The sequence below is a fragment of the Rattus norvegicus genome, chromosome 2 (genome assembly GCF_021556685.1).
Source record: "Rattus norvegicus strain SHRSP/BbbUtx chromosome 2, alternate assembly SHRSP_T2T, whole genome shotgun sequence".
Classification (NCBI taxonomy): Eukaryota; Metazoa; Chordata; class Mammalia; order Rodentia; family Muridae; genus Rattus; species Rattus norvegicus.
The window spans coordinates 182,870,582-182,890,215 of record NC_141535.1 but is presented as its reverse complement, the minus strand read 5'-3'; the positions used below and the strand labels follow the sequence as shown (position 1 = coordinate 182,890,215).

Sequence of the window (19,634 nt, the reverse complement as noted above, 5' to 3'; positions counted from 1 at the left end):
TGGGCACAGGGAAGTAAAATTCATGGTCAGGACACTTTGTAGGATTCTGTGTGCTCCTAGAGCTGAAAACCACTCACCAGGAGCACATAAACACCAGAGAGCAGTGGTAAGACCAACTCCTGTGTCAAGCAACCTGCCTGGAGACTTCAGATCAGCTCTCTGCTCCCAAATCTGTATGAAAGTAAACAGGTCTACAGGATTGCTGATATAAAGGCTTACAAGAGGGTCAAGCCACTGTCAGAGACAGCAAGACAAGCTAACACCAGAGACAACCTGATGATGAGTGGCAAGCACAGGAACCTAAGTAACAGAAACCAAGTCTTCGTGGTATCACCAGAGCCCAGTTCTCCCACAAAAGCAAACACTAGATATCAAAACACACCGGAAAAGCAAGATTTGGATTTAAAATTACATCTAATGATGAAGATAGAGTACTTTAAAAGGACATAAATAATACCCTTAAAGAAATGAAGGACAACACACACACACACACACACAAAAAAAAAAAAAACAAAAAAAAAACAGGTGAAGGTACTGAACAAAAACTCCAGGATTTCAAATGGAAATAGAAACACTAAAGAAATCACAAAGGGAGATAACCCTGGAGATAGAAATCCTAGGAAAGAGATCAGGAATCATAGATGTAAGCATCACAACATAATACAAGAGACAAGAGAGACTCTCAGGGGCAGAAGATACCATAGAAATGCAAAATGCAAAATGCAAAATGCAAAACACAAAAAGTTCCTAACCCAAAACATCCAGGAAGTCTAAGACACAATGAGAAGATCATACTTAAGAATACTAAGTACAGAAGAGAGGGAATACTCCCAACTTAAAGGGCCAGTAAATATCTTCAAGAAAATTATAGAAACAAAGTTCCCTAATCTAAAGAAAGTGATTCCCATAAACATACAAGAACCCCACAGAACTCAAATAGATTAGACCAGAAAAGAAATTCCTCCTGTCACGGAATAGTCAAAACACCAAATGCACAAAACAAAATATTAAAAGAAGTAAGTGGAAAAGTCACATAAAAGTAACACACAAAGTCAGACCTATCAGAATTACACAAGACTTCTCACCAGAGACTATGAAAGCCAGAAGTTCCTGGGTAGATGTCATAGGGACCCTAAGAGAACACAAAAGCCAGCACAGGTTAAGATATCCAGCAAATCTCTGAATTAACATTGATGGAGAAATCAAGATATTCCATGACAAAATGAAATTTACACTGTATATTTCCATACATATAGAACTACAAAGTATAATAGATGGAAAACTCCTACACGAGAAAGGAAACTACATCATAGAAATACAAGAAATTAATCTCTGTACAAAAAAAAAAGGAAAAACAAAAAACAAAAAAACAAAAAACAAAAGGAGAAAGACACAAAATCCTAATTCCACATCTAACAACAAAAATAACTGAAAACAACAATCACTGTTTTGTAATATCTCTCTTTTTTTATATCTTTATTAACTTGAGTATTTCTTATTTACATTTAGATTTTTATTCCCCTTCCTGGTTTCTGGGCCAACATAACCCTAACCCCACACCCTCCCCTTCTAAATGGCTTCCCCTCCCCATTGTCCCCCCATTGCCACCCTCCCCCCAACAATTAATTTCACTAGGTGTTCAGACTTGGCAGGACCAAGGGCTTCCCCATCCACTGGAGCTCTTACTAGGCTATTCATTGCTACCTATGAGGTTGGAGCCCAGGGTCAGTCCATGAATAGTCTTGGGATAGTGGCTTAGTCCCTGGAAGCTCTGGTTGGTTGACATTGCTGGTCATATGGGGTCTCGAGCCCCTTCAAGCTCTTCCAGTCCTTTCTCTGATTGGTTCAACGGGGGACCCGTTCTCAGTTCAATGGTTTGCTGCAGGCATTCGCCTATATATTTGCTGTATTCTGGGTGTATCTCTCAGGAGAGATGTACATCTGGTACCTGTCGGCCTGCACTTCTTTGCTTCATCCATCTTGTCTAATTGGGTGGCTGTACATGTAGGGGCTACATGTGGGGCAGGCTCTGAATGGGTGTGTCTTCTGCCTCTGTTCTAAACTTTGCCTCCCTATTCCCTCCCAAGGGTATTCTTATTCCCCTTTTAAAGAAGGAGTGAACCATTTGCATTTTGGTCATCTTTCTTGAGTTTCATGTGTTCTGTGCATCTAGGCTAATTCAAGCATTTGGGCTAATAGCCACTTATCAATGAGTGCATACCATGTGTGTTTTTCTGTGATTGGGTTACCCCACTCAGGATGCTATTTTCCAGTTCCATCCATTTGCCTATGAGTTTCATAAAGTCATTGTTTTTGATAGCTGAGTAATATTTCATTGTGTAGATGTACCACATTTTCTGTATCCATTCCTCGGTTGAAGGAGATCTGGGTTCTTTCCAGATTGTGGCTATTATAAATTAGGCTGCTATGAACATAGAGGAGCATATGTCTTGGTTATGTGTTGGGGCATCTATTGGGTATATGCCCAAGAGAGGTATAGCTGGGTCCTCAGGTAGTTCAATGTCCAATTTTCTGAGGAACCTCCAGACTGAATTCCAGAATGTTTGTACCAGTCTGCAATTCCACCAACAATGGAGGAGTATTCCTCTTTCTCCACATCCTCTCCAGCATTTGCTGTCACATGAGTTTTTGATCTTAGCCATTCTCACTGGTGTGAGATGAAATCTCAGTGTTGTTTTGATTTGCATTTCCCTTATGACTAAAGACATTGAACATTTCTTTAGTTATTTCTGAGCTATTCATCATTCGTCAGCTGTGAATTCTTTGTTTAGCTCTGAACACCATTTTTTAATAGGTTCATTTGTCTCCCTCCAGTCTAACTTCTTGAGTTCTTTGTATGTTTTGGATATAAACCCTCTATCTGTTGTAGGATTGGTAAAGATCTTTGGCCAATCTGTTGGTTGTCACTTTGTCCTAACAACAGTATCCTTTGCCTTACAGAAGCTTTGCAGTTTTATGAGATCCCATTTGTCAATTCATTATTTTAGAGCATAAGCCATTGGTGTTTTGTTCAGGAAATTTTCTCCAGTGCCCATGTGTTCGAGATGCTTCCCAACTTTTTCTTCTTTTAGTTTGAGTGTATCTGGTTTGATGTGGAGGTCCTTGACCCACTTGTACTTAAGCTTTGTACAGGGTGATAAGCATGGATCTATGATCTGCATTCTTCTAAATGTTGACCTCTAGTTGAACCAGCACCATTTGGCTCTTTTGTCAAAAATCAAGTGACCATAGATGTGTGGATTCATTTCTGGGTCTTTAATTCTATTCCACTATTCTGTCTGTCTGTCTCTGTAGCAATACCAAGCAGTTTTTAGCAGTATTGCTCTTTAATACCGCTTGAGTTCAGGGATAGGGATTCCCCCAGAAGTCCTTTTATTGTTGAGGATAGTTTTGCTATCCTGGGTTTTTTCTTATTGCAGATTAATTTGCAAATTGTTCTGTCCAACTCTCTGAAGAATTGGATTGGTACTTTGATGGGAATTGCATTGAATCTGTAGATCGCTTTTGGTAAAATGGCCATTTTTACAATATTAATCTTGCCAATTCGTGAATATGGGAGATCTTTCCATCTTCTGAGGTCTCCTTCAATTTCTTTCTTCAGAGGCTTGAAGTTCTTATCATACAGATCTTTTATTTGCATGGTTAAAGTCACACCAAGGTTATTTTATATTATTTGGGACTCTTATGAAGGGTATCGTTGCCCTAATTTCTTTCTCAGCTTGTTACTCTTTTGTGTAAAGGAAGGCTAATGATTTATTTGAATTAATTTTATATCCAGCCACTTTGCTAAAGGTGTTTATCAGGTTTAGTAGTTCACTGGTGGAACTTTTGGGATCACTTAAATAGACTATCATAGCATCTGCAAATCATGATATTTTGACTTCTTTTTTTTTCTCAATGTGTATCCCTTTGATCTCTTTTTGGTGTCTGATTGCTCTGGCTAGAACTTCAAGAACTATATTGAATAAGTAGGGAGAGAGTGAGCAGCCTTGTCTAGTCCCTGATTATAGTGGGATTGCTTCAAGTTTCTCTCCATTTAGTTTAATGTTAGCGACTGGTTCGGTGTATATGGCTTTTACTATGATTAGGTATTGGCTTTGAATTCCTATTCTTTACAGGACTTTTACCATGAAGGGGTGTTGAATTTTGTCCAATGCTTTCTCAGCATCTAATAAAATGATCATGTGGATTTGTTTTTCCCATTTGTTTATATACTGGATTATGTTGATTGTTTTCCGTATATTATACGATCCCTGCATGCCTGGGATGAAGCCTACTTGATCAAGGTGGATGATTGTTTTGATGTGCTCTTGGATTCGGTTTGCCAGAATTTTATTGAGTATATTTGCATCGATATTCATAAGGGAAATTGGTCTGAAGTTCTCTTTCTTTGTTGGGTCTTTGTTTGGTTTATGTATAAGTGTAATTGTGGCTTTATAGAAGGAATTCGGTAGTGCTTCATCTGTTACAATTTTTTGGAATATTTTGGATAGTATTGGTATTGAGGTGTTCTATGAAGGTCTGATAGAATTCTGCCCTAAACCCATATGGACCTGGGCTCTTTTTGGTTGGGAGGCCTTTAATCACTGCTTCTATTTTGTTTGGAGTTATGGGGTTGTTTAAATGATTTATATGTTTCTGATTTAACTCTGGTACCTGGTATCTGTCTAGGAAATTTTCCATTTCCTGCAGATTTTCATGTTTTGTTGCATATAGACTTTTTTAGTAGGATCTGCTGATTTTTTGAATTTCCTCTGATTCTGTAGTTATGTCTCCCATTTTATTTCTGATATTGTTAATTTGGACACACTCTCTGTGTCCTCTCGTTAGACTGACTAATGGTTTATCTATCTTGTTGATTTTCTCAAAGAATCAACTTTTGGTTCTGTTGATTCTTTCTCTGGTCCTTTTTGTTTCTACTTGGTTGATTTCAGCTCTGAGTTTGATTATTTCCTCCCTTCTACTCCTCCTGAGTGTATTTGCTTATTTTTGTTCTAGAGCTTTTAGGTGTGCTGTCAAGCTGGTGACATATGCTCTCTCTTGTTTCTTTCTGCAGGCACTCAGAGCTATGTGTTTTCCTCTTAGCACAGGTTTCACTGTGTCCCATAAGTTTGGGTATGTTTTACCTCCATTTTCATTAAATTCTAAGAAGTATTCAATTTCTTTCTTTATTTCTTCCTTGACCAGGTTATCATTGAGTAGAGCATTGTTCAACTTCCATGTATATGTGGGAGTTCTTCCCTTATTGTTATTGAAGACCAGTTTTAGCCCGCGGTGGTCTGATAGGATGCATGGGATTATTTCTATCTTTCTGTGTCTGTTGAGGCCAGTTTTATGACCAATTATAAGGTCACTTTTGGAGAAAGTGCCATGAGGTGGTGAGAAGGTATATCCTTTTATTTTAGGATAGAATGTTCTATAAATATCTGTTAAGTCCATTTGGTTCATGACTTCTCTTAGTCTGTCTATGTCTCGGTTTAATTTCTGTTTCCATGATCTGTCCATTGATGAGAGTGGGGAGTTGAAGTCTCCTACTATTATTGTGTGAGGTGCAATGTGTGCTTTGAGCTTTAGTAAGGTTTCTTTTATGTATGTATGTGCCCTTGTATTTGGAGCACAGATATTTAGGATTGAGAGTTCATCTTGGTGAATTTTTCCTTTGATGAACATGAAGTGTCCTTCCTTATCTTTATTGATGACTTTTAGTTGAAAATTGATTTTATTCAATATTACAATAGCTACTCCATCTTGCTTCTTCAGACCTTTTCCTTGGAAGGTTGTTTTCCAGCCTTTCACTCTGAGGTAGTGCCTGTCTTTGTCTCTGAGGTGTGTTTCCTGTAGGCAGCAGAATGCAGGGTCCTGGTTGCATATCCAGTTTGTTAATCTATGTCTTTTTATTGGAGGGTTGAGACCATTGATACTGAGAGATATTAAGGAATAGTGATTACATTCCTTCCTGTTATATTCATATTCATATTTGGATGTGAGATTATGTTTTTGTTCTTTTCTTCTCTGTGTTTTGTTGCCAAGACGATCACTTTCTTGCTTTTTCCTGGGTGCAGCTTACCTTACCATTTATTATCCTTTGTAGTGCTGGATTTGTAGAAAGATATTGTGTAAATTTGGTTTTTTCATGGAATATCTTGGTTTCTCCATCTATGGTAATTGAGAGTTTTGCAGGATACAGTAACCTTGACTGGCATTTGTGTTCTCTTAGGGTCTGTATGACATCTGTCCAGGTTCTTCTGGCTTTCACAGTCTCCGGTGAGAAGTCTGGTGTGATTCTGATAGGTCTGCCTTTATATGTTACTTGACGTTTTTCCCTTACTGCTTTTAATATTCTTTCTTTATTTTGTGCATTTGGTGTTTTGACTATTATGTGACAGGAGGATTTTCTTTTCTGGTCCAATCTATTTGGAGTTCTGTAGGCTTCTTGTATGTTTATGGGCATCTCTTTCTTTACATTAGCGAAGTTTTCTTCTATGATTTTGTTTAAGATATTCACTGGTCCTTTGATGTGGGAGTCTTCACTCTCTTCTATACCTATTACTTAGGTTTGATCTTCTTATTGAGTCCTGGATTTCCTGTATGCTTTGGGCCAGTAGCTTTTCCTGTTTTACATTATCTGCATACAGGAAAGACACCTCAGAGACGAAGACAGACATTCCCTCAGTGTAAAGGTCTGGAAAACAGTTTTCCAAGCAAATGGTCCAAAGAAACAAGCTGTAGTAGCCATCAAAATCCCCAGTAAAATTGACTTTCAACCAAAAGTCATCAAAAGGCTAAGGAACTATACTTCATATCATCAAAGGAAAAATCCTCGAATCAATAAAACTAGGTACTGGTTCCTTGAGAAAATCAACAAGATAGATAAACCCTTAGTCAGACTAATCAGAGGGCACAGAGAGAGTATCCAGGTTAACAAAATCAGAAATTAAAAGGAAGACATAACAACAGAATCTGAGGAAATTAAAAACATCCTCAAATCCTACTACAAAAGCATATATTCAACAGAACTGGAAAATCTGGATGAAATCAACAGTTTTCCAGACAAATACCAAGTGCCAAAGTTAAATCAGGATCAGATAAACCATGTAAACTATCCCACAACTCCCAAAGAAATTGAAGCAGTTATTAAAAGTCTCCCCACCTAAAAGATACGAGTACCAGATGGGCTTAATGTAGAGTTCTATCAGACCTTCATGGAAGACCTCATACCAATACTGTCCAAACTATTCCACAAAATAGAAATGGAAGGAGCACTACCAAACTCCCCAATTTCTTCTATGAAGTCACAATTTTGGTTACAGCTAAACCAAACAAAGACCCAACAAAGAAAGAGAACTTCAGACCAATTTCCCTTAGGAATCTTGATGTAAAAATACTCAATATAATTCTCACAAGCTGAATCCAAGTACACATCAAAATGATCATCCATCATGATCTAGAAGCCTTCATCCTAGGAATACAGGGAAGGTTCAATATACAAAAATCCATCAATGTAATCCACTATGTAATCAAACTCAAAGAAAAAAAGTCTCATGATCAGTTGCTTAGAAAGCATTTGATGAAATTCAATGCACCTTCATTATAAAGCTTTGAAATGACTAGGAATTCAAGGGCCACAACTAAACATAGTAAAAGCAATATACAGCAAACCAGTAGACAACATTAAACAAAATTGGAAGAAACTTGAAACAACCCCACTAATATCAGGGGCTAGACAAGGCTGCCCACTCTCTCCTTACTTATTCAATATAGTTCTCAAAGTCCTAGCCAGAGCAATCAGACAACAAAAGGAGGTCAAATGGATAGAAAATAGAAAGGAAGAAGTCAAAATATCACTATTTTCAAATGATATGATGTTATACTTAAGTGACCCCAGAAAACTATTAAGCCCCATAAACAACTTCAGCAAAGTGGCTGGATATAAAGTTAACTAAATAAATCAGTAGCCTTCCTCTACGTAAAGGATAAGCAGTCTGAGAGAGAAATTAGGGAAATGACGCCCTTCACAATAGTTCCAAAGACCATAAAATACCTCGGTGTGACTCTAACCAAGCAAGTAAAGATCTGTATGACAAGAACTTGAAATCTCTGAAGGAAGAAATTGAAGATCTCAGAAAATGGAATTAGAGGAATTAGAGAAAGGATTGAAAGAGCTGAAGGTGCTTGCAACCCCATAAAAAAAATAGTACCAGCCAAATAGAGATCACGGGGAGTAAACCACTACTCAAAGACTACACATGGACAGACCCATGGCTCCAGCTGCATCTGTAGTAGTAGATTGCCTTGTTGGGCACCAATGGGAGGAGAAACCCTCGGCCCTGCCAAGGCTGTAACCCCCAGTGCAGGGGTTTGATGGGGAGGATGGAGCGGAAGTTGGGGAGGTTAACAACCTCATAGAAGAGGGGAGGGGGATGGGATAGGGATCTCATGGTCAGGAAACTGGGAAAGGGAACACCATTTGAAATATAACTAAAAATATCCAATAAAAAGAAAAACAATAAACATTAAGAACAAACTAGGGAACAACATGCACTTGAGGTAAGAGGTCCTCTGCCTTTTATCTTGAGCCTCCACATAGCTCCCTAAGGCATTGTTCACCACATGCAATGTTCTGTTGACAGTGTTCCAACACTCCCTTCCATGGTCATAAATTCATTCCTTCTTGGCAACAGGTTTAATGAAAGAATGTCTGCTATTTGTCACCTGCTGTGGTGGTTTCAAAATGTTTGGCCCATGGTAAGTGACACACTTCCTCTATCAAGACTACCCTTCTTCAATAACACCACAACCCCTAGTAGTGATACTTTCAGTGCCAAAAATTTTCAAGCTACCACACCTGCCCTTCTCCTCCTGAGTCCCCATGCTCTCCCTTTCACCTCAGTTCCCAAATTCTTCTGGAGGAGAAGAGTCAGTGGTAAGCTCCAGGTAAGAAGGAATAACCCCCTTGAGGTAGGTACGAAAAATAAAGGGAGGCCAATCTGACCATCAATGAGAAAGAACTAGGTTCAGATCAAATCATAACAATTTTTCAGAAAGGCATTACTTTCTTTGTTAGTTTTGCTATATAAGAATTTTAATGGGACACAAGAATTATGAGGATTATTTGTTCTAACTGTGTATCTAAAACAAAATCAAGATTTAGATACATAAACTAAATAGAAGCAAAAAGAAAATTTTTTATTATTGCCATATACTTCCAGCTCTGTGTCTAGCTCTTTCCATATATCTTTCTCTTGCATAAGAGACAGTCTATTTACTGTAGATTATCCTGTTTCTAGGTCAACAATTCCTAAGAATTCATTTAACCATTTAAAACTAAATATTTCTAAATTTTATATACAATTACTTCTATAGAGAAAGAAATAGAAGCCAATGGAAAGTACATAATTAACTCCAAGTTATCTTGTCTCCAGAAGGATCACATACCCCAGAGATATTTAAGTGTCTGATTTCTGAACTTATTGCTTATTTCTAAGGGATAGAAGGGAAGTAGATGCATCTTTTAATAATATCTTTCTTTCTCTGTCGCTTAATTTCTTCTGTGCTCATTCATTCATTTATTTATTTGAGGGAAGCTATTCTGTCCACACTGCTCTCTCACTTACCCTTAATTCCAGGATGGTCTTGAACCCCTGTCTTCCTATCTCTATTTCTGGAAAGCTAGCACTGAGGCAAGAAAGTTATCTTGTCATATCTAGGTGAATAATGTCACCAACAAAGGAGGCATGATACATAAGGAAGAAAATGTATAGAAGCATTGAAAGGACAGCAGAGGAGGCTTTCATGAGTCTGGCTGGGATCCCAAGCCTGGCATTGTGGCAACATCTAGAGGCTGGAAAGGACAGCAGCCTCCAGTATACTGCTGAGGGCTGAATGAGAGACCCTCTAAATTTCTGTCTTTCATCTTCTGCACTAATGCATTATGGAAAAAGCACTAAGCTTGTCGGCTTCTTACCATGGCAGCACTGAAGAGTAGCTTCAGCTTTTTGTCCTATGGGTCAATTGTAGTTTGGTGAGAGTATATTTATCAAAATGGTCAACAAAACCTATGACTCTTCCCTTTTATTTAGGCAGTGACATGATAATAGCCTTTCCAAGAAATGGAAGAAACTGTTTTTCAAAAGATAAAGTATAGGATAGTGTTAAGACTGTATGTTTTTAATGCAAATGTTAGAGTTACACAACGGATGCACAAAGGGGCAACTGAAGAGTATGAGAGTCTGCTGTTGCTACTCGTGCGACTCACCACAAAGTGATTATCACTCACAACTGTCAGAAGACTACACTTCACAAGGCAACTTTAAATGTAGATATCATTGTAAATGACGGACAATTCCTCAAAACAACAACAACCAAGGCCAATAAACAACAAACAACTAAAACCAATAATCAACTAAAACCAATAGTCTGTATTTTAGACATTTTTAATTAGCCCACAGGTGCATGGGACAGAATGTTGCTTTTCAGTTTCTATCACAATGTTATGCCAGGTTGTCTGGAGTGTCAGTCAGAGTGAATTTTCTCCTGAATTAGACAACTGCAAACCTGGTCTGTAGACTTTGACTTCTCCTGTGTCTCCTCCACTGCCCTGTAAGTGAATTTATAGACCCTATAAGAAGGAACCAGTGAAACTAAGGTTGCTATTCAGTGGGCCTCCTAGAATCCTCTCCTGAAAAATATAGGCTAAATCTATGTCTGAAGGTGTCAGCAGTAGGAACAGGTAAGGACCAATTGCATTTAACTGAATTAATTTTATCATTCTATTAATTCTATTATTTATATTATTATATAAATAACATTATTCTACAAACTGAAAACAGGGCTTTGTGCTTGCAGGGTAACATGCTTTAATTCTCATCCATGTACCCTTAGACTGAGAGTAGTTCTTATAACTCTTTTAAAAGTGACACCTGTGACAAAACATCATTAAGAAAATACACACTAATGTATGGATGTTCCCAACCTTTATTGGTGTATCACTATGACTACATTAGTTATAACAAATATGTCACACCCATGTAAGATTCCACTAAGACAACGTTCATTTAAGGGAGAAGGAACATAAGGAAGAGCAGAGAAGGAACATGAATTACTGGATGATTGTTCAATTATTATATGAGATGAAAATTCTCTATGAATGTTTTGAGTAAGAAAAAGATCTAGGCCCTGAAAAATTTTAGCTTCTGTTACTTGTAGGTGAAGAATTCACTCCTAACTAGTTATTTCTGAGGTTTGTATGGGTGGTTTAAAACTCCTCTCCATTGTAGCTGATTCAATCTGTATTCTTTCCATTTCTCCTGAGCTGTTCTGCCTTGCCTGGTACTAACTTTCAACAACTGTTGTACTCTTCTGACTCCTTTTTTTTCTGTGAATCATTCTATATTTCCCAGTAGATCCATTTCGCTCTCTTAAACCCATCTCTGAAAAACTCTCCTGGAAAAACTGCCTCCTCTCTTACTTTTCTCTCTGTACTGGTTTCTTTTTCTTCATTATTTACTTTATTTACATCACAAATGTTGCCCCATTCCAGTTTATCGTTGCAGAGCTCTTTGCCACCCTTCCCACTCCCCAAATAACAGACAGGAGCCTATTTGACATAACTCATAGCAGGGTGTTTTTTTTTTTTTTCTTTTCTAGCTCAGGTGCACTCCCACTCCTGCCAGCCCAATGCACCACAGTCAAGAAATATCATTTTGGGGGTGAAAGAGTACTGAATGTGTTCCTGTGAAGACATCCTATGTACTTAAGTTACCTAAAAAATGGAGGGGATGCCTTTTAACATTTTTTGGCTAAAGTTGAAGTAGACATATCTAGTTCAAAGATAGAATCTTTGGGTAGAAGAAAACATATTTAATCTGAGTCTTGAGGCAGGAAAACCCACACCTTTAGTCAAGATCTTAAGACTAGAAAACACAGCATTAACTGGGCCCCATTTCTCTTGCAGGCCTATATAAGTATATAGGAGAAGGAAGCTTTGAGTCTTTGCCTGCCTGCTCTCATCTTACTAGCAAGCTCATTTCTTCACTGGCATCTGAACCTTCAGGATTCTGTCTGATACTTGAAGACCTGAGACTTCAAACCTTGTGGAATAAGTAAGTATTGATTTAGCCATCCTTATATTAACTTTACCTCTGCCTACAGATTTTTCTCATACATCTACTTTCTATTTACATAGAGAAATTCATTCTCTTTGTTTGCTATAGGATCCCAATTAATACAACACAATCGAAATGAGAGTGTTTACACATTTCCAAACACTTCCAAAGTTGGATAGAATAGTCAAAACTAGTTACCATCGACTTAAGATTCAATAAAAATACACAGGGACATACAGACACACGACAGGGGTAGGGGGATAATAGAGACTGAGAGAGACACAAACACAGAGAAAGAGTGATACAGACAGAAACATATGTATATGTATGTATATATATATATGTAGAGAGAGAAAGAGAAAGAGACAGAGAGACAGAGAGACAGAGAGACAGAGAGGGACAGAGAAATTTAACAGTCATAGTGGGTCTGATTTATCTACAGTAGAACAATTATGGAAACCCAGAGAAACTGCATAGAAATTCAAGTTCACTAGAATATAAAAGCGGCAATTTATCAGAACCAGGAAATAAAATCTAAAGGGTACTCTATAATCGTATCCTACAGAGTGAAGAGTAACTTCTATTACTTCTTTATGATCAACTTTATCCTCCAAACTACCGCCAGAAGACATGTCAGGGGACCTGGAAGTCAAGAGCTGTGGCTACACACACATCAGTGTACAGAAATTCTGCCGAGTGGACCAGTAGCAACTTTTCATTTCTCATGGATGGAATTCAGGAAAATATTTGAAGCCCAGTGTTCTCATTAGAGGCCAATGAAGAAGGACAATGGTGTTGATGAAGAAAGCAAAGAGTACTTGTCTGTTTACCTGAGTTTGCTCAGTTGTCCAGAGAGCTCAGTTTGGGCAAAGTTGTAGTTCTGGATCACCCAAGGAGAGAATCATCAAATTTCAAAGATGCCAAATGTTTTAAGGTTTTTGCCAAAGGAACAATGGGGATACAAAAAGTTCTTCCTTAGAGATTGTAACCCCCACCTCATCCAGCAAGGAAGACACAACACAGTTGGATTCTTCTCAACAGCCTTTATTACAGGAACACCTCATTGTTGATACGGGGGCCCAGAGGAACAAAGGCACTGGCCTTATATACAAGATATGCTGTGGCTATAAACTTGTCCTCTAGGGATTGGTGAAGCATGAAATACCTTATTAGCATGAATACCACCCTGGCCTTGTAGTTGCTGGAGGAATGCCAAGGACACGCGCTTTGAGGTGTTAACCACAAACGACCACCAGATGTCAGCGCCATCTTTTATCTATATGTGCCACTCCCTACAACTCCTCCTTTTTTGTATTATAAAAAAAAAGAAGACCCATTAAGTGGAGGTAGTGGTCTGAGAGAGATCAGACATGTCTCACAGAGTGCCCAGCTAGTCTATGGCGAGCCACTCTTTCAGTCAGGACTGCACCCTAATGGCTAGAAATGAACTTATGTTGTAACACACCATTCTGGGCTATACGTGTGTTTTTATTGGGGGAGAAACTGGGCAGAGGCGCATTTGACCAGCCCATATGTTCAAACGGGGTGTAGCCACCTATGTCTATGAGTGGTCTAGATCAGGGTGTCACGTCAATATTGTCATTGCTCCTGTCTTAGGTTGTTCCTCTCGGCAGCTTGGCCTTACCCATCGTAGAGTTACCCTATCGCCACCGGGCCCCGTGACTTAGGTTGGTCCGAGCCTGAGGAAAGTTGCCCGTCTCTGGATACAATGACTTCACATGACAGTGACAAAATACGATCTAGGGCGAACTCTTAATTTTTCAAAGAGGCCAGCCATATGTTGGGAGAAGCACCACTTTCAATGGCAACCATAGCCTGGTAAACAATCGCTTTGTGTCTGGCATGCTCTTGTTGTAAACAGCAAAAGAGCCATAGACATACTCCACATCCCAAGAGGACAATGGCCCCCCAGGCAAACATGCCAGCCCTTTCTTTAAAAAAGGAGTAAGCATTGGTAATCCATGAGGTGAAATCTCCAAATGTGATGGGCTCCATTCTAGTGTTGTTGAGAACAGCAATCTGCATCAGCAATTGTCTCGATAATTGCTCCACTTTCATGGACCAGTTTCCTTTCAGATAATTTGAGATTTCTTTGCTCTGTTGAGAATACTGAGAAAAGTTAGCTTGCAAAGGAGTAATGCATAAACCTCTAAGGGAGGAAACACAGGACAGCTGTGTCATATGATATAATGCCTCAATTTGTTCTTGAATTAAATCCATTCGTTGATTAGTTAATAGAAAGCCAGATGCCAAGTGAGCATTAAATTCTTCTTGTATCTCTAATGCCACTGCGGTTCTTTCCACAATCTGATTGATAGTCTCAACCGTCTGCACTTGATTAGTCATAGCAATCACGGCTGTTGTTCCTGCAGTGGCTGATAGTACAATGGCTGAAATTATAGCTGCTGTAATACCAAAATCCCTTTTGGTTCTTATTAAATGAAGTATGGGAAACTTATCTGGAGTTGCTTCCACAAGGATAGGCAATAGCCTGAGGGTATAAAGTTTTTAATCCACATATGTGGGGTTGCTCATCCCACAGGGAGAGGCAATACCAAACCCAAAAAGCACACAACTTTTATTCATTACAGAGGACAGACTTCAGCAACATTTTTAGCTGGCTTATTCTCTCTGGTCATGCACAGGACAAAGGATCTTGTCAGGTATTGGCTGGCCTGCTCAAGGGGCAGTTCTTGCCTCAGTTAGATATTTTCCTCATCCGGTGCTACAACTGACCTTGGTGTATCACTGGGAATGGGTGAAGTTGGCACAGCCCTTTGGTGGGGAGGTGAACTAGGTGTTCGGGCAGGGTCAGGATGACATCTTGGGAATGTTCTCAGAATTTACCACAGGAGTTTTTCCAAGAACAATTGGGGTTTTTTTGTCCTAATTAGCTTGGCCTTGGTCATGAGGCCTGATCATTCTTGACTCAATATCTTGATCACCAAAATTATCATATCACTTGGCATCCTGACATCAGGTGTATCTCTCAGAAAGGTCACAAGTTTGTCATAGGCATCCTGACCACCAGATATATTTCTCAAAACCTTGTTTTTACAGCTTTGTTTTTCAAATCTATGAAACTATCAAACCTTATTTCTTCAGTGTCAATTATCTTCTTCTCCTCTTAAATATAATGCCAGAGACACATGGTTAAAACTGCTTAGTTCTCCTGCTTGCAGGAATAGGAATATGGCCCACTTCTTCTATTACACCATCACTAGCTTCCTCTTTTCTAAATCCTTCACTGTCTAAAGTTGGCTGTCCTGGATGTTGCTCTGTAGATTGACCATGAATTTAGACATCTGTGAACCAGTCTCCTGGGATTAAAGGTCTGTACCTCCACACCTGTATTTAAGCTTTGCCTCACCTAGAATTTGCTCTGTTCTAGTCTGGCATTGAAATCGGAGCTTTGCTTGTCTTTCCCTTCTAGGATTAAAGGTTTGTACTGAAAAGCTCTCAGGGAGAACTTTCCCTCGGGATGGAGACCCTCTAACTTCAATGACCAGGCCGAGACACCACAGGATGCAATCAGCAAGAGGATTTGATTTATTGTCGGGATACACAGGTACCTGTGGGCGCTTCAGTCGCTCGGGGGACTGGCGCGCCCACGGAACCAAGGATGGGCTTTTTTATAGGATTTTGGGGAGCAGAAGCAAGCATACAGAAGCAGATGCATGGTTACAGGGATATCATTGGTGGATTCTAATGTTTCCTAGCTACCTTCCTGAAACATAACGGCTGACTCAGCCCCCCAAGAGTTTAGCCCAGGGGCAAGTTTCCTAGCTACCTTCTTGAAACATAACAACTGACTCGGCCCCCCAAGAGTTTAGCCTGGGGGCAAGTTTCCTAGCTACCTTCTTGAAACATAACAACTGACTCGGCCCCCCAAGGGTTCAGCCCGGGGGCAAGTTTCTTAGCTACCTTTCTGGAACATAACAACTGACTCAGCCCCCCACCAGGGTGTGGGACCTCTCCCGGGGCTTTTTTTTCATTGTCAGGTGCTCAACCCAAGTCGTCCTGTTGCCAGGCCTTCAACCAAACATCTCCTGCTTGGCAGCCGCTGTATACTCAGTGTTCTAACCTTTCCCTGAACCAGTCATCTTAAGTACAGCCTTGCAAAATGGCGTTACTGCTGCTAAGCTGGGGTCTTTCATTCCCCCATTTTTTTGCTAACTTTGAGTGAAATCTTTCACTCAACTTGGTCAAGAAATTTCTGTCTCTTGTTGTCTCAGCCTATGGTACTGCTGCGTCAGTACGAGGGTCTGAATGACTGAAAGTCTATCCCTCATGAACTGTACCAGCCTATTAAGGTTGTAGGGTCCAAAAAGAAGAATTAGGAGAAGAATAAGTAGGGGTCCCATCAGGGTAGACAGGAGGGTAGCAAACCAAGGGGATCGGTTAAACCACCCCTCGAACCATCCCTGTTGGGAATCAAACAGTTTTTGTCTTTGGGCCAGGCGTTCTCGAAGCTTAGCCATATTATCTCTTACTATTCCAGTATGGTCTGCATAGAAACAGCACTCTTCTTTTAGAGCAGCACATAATCCACCCTCGCGGAGGAACAACATATCTAGCCCTCGTCTATTTTGGAGGACCACTTCAGACAACGATGTTAAGGACTTTTCTAATGTACTCACAGACTCTTCTATAGCTTTAAGATCTGCATTCATGGCTGCTTGTAACTGATGGAAATGGCCAGTTTCAATGAGTGCAGTGGTCCCGGTCCCTATACCCGCGGCCACTCCCCCCAAGGTGATTCCTCCTAGGAGTAAAGCTAAAGTCAGGGTGGCAGGCTCTCGTCGAAAACGAGTCTGTTTCTCAAAAAACGAGTATATATACTCGGATTCATGGTAGGTGACTTTGGGCCAAATTTCTACTAATACACAATAGTCAGAGGATTGGTTGAGGACTGTGGCTGAGATACAGGGTGTTAGTCCGGTATTGTAGGCCCAGTATGTGCCTTTTGGGGCTGCCAGGAAGTAGTTCCCGATGGGAATCTTCTGAGTGGTGTTGCAGAGGGTCTGGTGTGTGGGGGGTACATTCCCCAAGCAGAGCCCTCGTCCCGAGACCTCGGGCAGAGTTAGTCTGTGGCTGGGGGTATTGGCACAACTGTCTGGGGCAGCAGTCAGGTTGGTGTAATTTCCAATGACTGCTACCCCTTCATAATAGGGCGGACCGGAAACGAGACACAACCAGCACTCCTGAGTCCTAAAAGGGTCTGAATAGTTGAGAGCCAGATATGCACCAGCCACCAAATTGAATAATCGATCCCCGGTGCCTGGCGATGGGGAGATCAAAATGGTGGAGCCCCCCGTTGTGGAGAAGGGGCTTGTGGGAGTACTACCAGGGGCCTGGGTGACCTTAGGCAATGACGGGGGTTGGGCTTGTGCCGGGAGCGAGGGAGGCTTCTGATCTGGTAGAACTGGGTTGGGTCCAATGGGTCGAGTGGCCAGGGGAGAGACTTGTCTATTTAGAGAGAACAGACCCACCGGATCGGTCCCTGTGACGTATAAGCGCAGGCCCCAAGATTTGGGCCCGTCCCAGGTCGCTCTTCTACCTGAGTCGGTGAAGTGGAGGACGAGGGGATTGCATTTCGCGTCCCGTTTACACAAGGTGTAAGGAGGCCGACCGTCTCGTTTCAGAGTTATCAGGTCCCAAGATGAGGATGGCTTCCAATACGCATCCCCAGTAGTCTCACATCCCCACTGGGCACAGTACCCACTCCCCGGCCCTCCGCTCTGCCGGCTCACTCTGTGTCCAGGGCAAACGTAGATCTCTTTGCTGTGGGAAGCCGGACTGCAACCATAGTAGGTGGTTGAGGGATGCCAATTATGGGTAGTGCCAGGCTCCCACTTGTAGTCTATCACATCACAAAGGTCAAAGTATAAGGGAGGGAAGGCATCGGCCAGTGTCCCCCTTATGGAGGTAGCATTAGCCAGCCTTCCTGTCATGAGATTAGTGACTATCCAGGTAACGTTATAAATGTGGTGGGGGCTTATTCCCCCACTGACTCTAGGCCACAAAAGGACTAGGAGGAGCCACGTAGGAGTTTTAACTTTAAGGGGTTTGGAGTGCGCTGAACTCTCCATGTCTGGGGTGTAGTGTTGTGATTAGTCAATTCCTCAGACCGGACTGCCTTGACATGTGATGCGTGGATCCAAGCCGCGACTCCGTCTACCTTTAGGGCGGTCGGGGTAGTCAGGAGGACGGTGTAGGGTCCTTTCCACCGTGGCTCGAGATTCTTGGTCTGGTGTCTGTGCACCCACACGGTGTCTCCAATCTGGAACGGGTGTGGCACCACCGGATGCTCAAGCTCGTCCTGGTAAGCAGCGGCCAAAGGTCTCCAGACGTCTTTCTGCACAATCTGTAGGGCCTGTAAATGGGCCCTCAGAGAAGGGCTGTCAGTGAAATCAGCAATGTTTGAATCAAAGAAATGGACAAATGGGGGTGGTGCTCCATATATTATTTTAAAAGGAGTTAGACCATGGGGGCCCGGGGTATTCCGGGCCCGATAGAGAACTAGGGGAAGGAGGGCCACCCAATCCTTTGAGCCAGTTGTAAGCGTAAGTTTGGATAAAGTCTCCTTAATTGTTCTATTCATGCGTTCTACCTGACCTGAACTCTGGGGTCTATAGGCACAATGTAATTTCCAATCAATCCCCAGCAATTTGGCCACCAACTGACTAACGTGGGAGACGAAAGCGGGCCCGTTGTCCGACCCCAACGCTTGAGGCATGCCATACCTGGGAAAGATTTCCTCGAGGAGCTTCTTGGTGACCATTTTTGCAGTCTCGTGCTTTGTGGGGAAGGCTTCGACCCATCCTGAGAAGGTGTCTACAAACACTAGGAGATACTTGTATCCATACATACCTGGTTTAATTTCAGTAAAATCAATTTCCCAATGGATGCCGGGACGGTGTCCCCTAGGACGAACTCCTTGTCCAATCATGGTCCTTCCCGGGTTAACCTGAGCGCACGCTTTGCAACTCTCAGTCACCTTTTGTATCGCTTTGTCCCGATTCAAAAACCACAGATTTATCTCTTCCCGATCTAGTAAGGTTTTCATCTTCTTAAACCCCAAATGGGTTAATTTGTGTAAAAAAGAGATCAATTCAAAAGTCATTTTTATTGGCATAACTGTCTTTCCTTTGTAGACCCACTGTTTTAGTTGAGGGTGGTAGATGGCCCCCATTTTTTCTAGGAGCTCTATGTCCTCATGGGCATAAACCCAACTGGTTTGTCCCACTGGTGGGGGCGTGGGTTGGTCTGGGCTATTTAAGGGTAAGATTTGTTTGCTCATGGCCACTTCTCGCGCCGTGGCATCGGCCAGCCGGTTTCTTCGTGCCTCTGGGTTGTGCCCCTTCTGGTGTCCTGGACAATACATAATACTCAGTCTTTTGGGCAAGAATAGGGCTTCTAAGAGGGCCAGAATTTCAGCCTTATTTTTAATATCTTTACCCTCAGATGTGAGCAGCCCCCGCCTCC

General features: G+C 41.3%; 1 pseudogene across 2 annotated transcripts in view; it reads right to left on the bottom strand.

Annotated features, from left to right (window-relative positions):
• Nucleotides 1-15,646: 15,646 nt before the first annotated feature.
• Nucleotides 15,647-19,634, bottom strand: part of LOC147996394 (MLV-related proviral Env polyprotein pseudogene) — a 64,121-nt pseudogene continuing 60,133 nt past the window's right edge. For both annotated transcript variants that reach the window (XR_015676477.1, XR_015676476.1), the window contains 2 exons: nt 16,023-18,547; nt 15,647-15,887 (listed from right to left, as the gene is read on the bottom strand). The product of XR_015676477.1 is annotated as an MLV-related proviral Env polyprotein pseudogene, transcript variant X3 (transcript). The remainder of the gene's footprint in view (nt 15,888-16,022; nt 18,548-19,634) is intronic.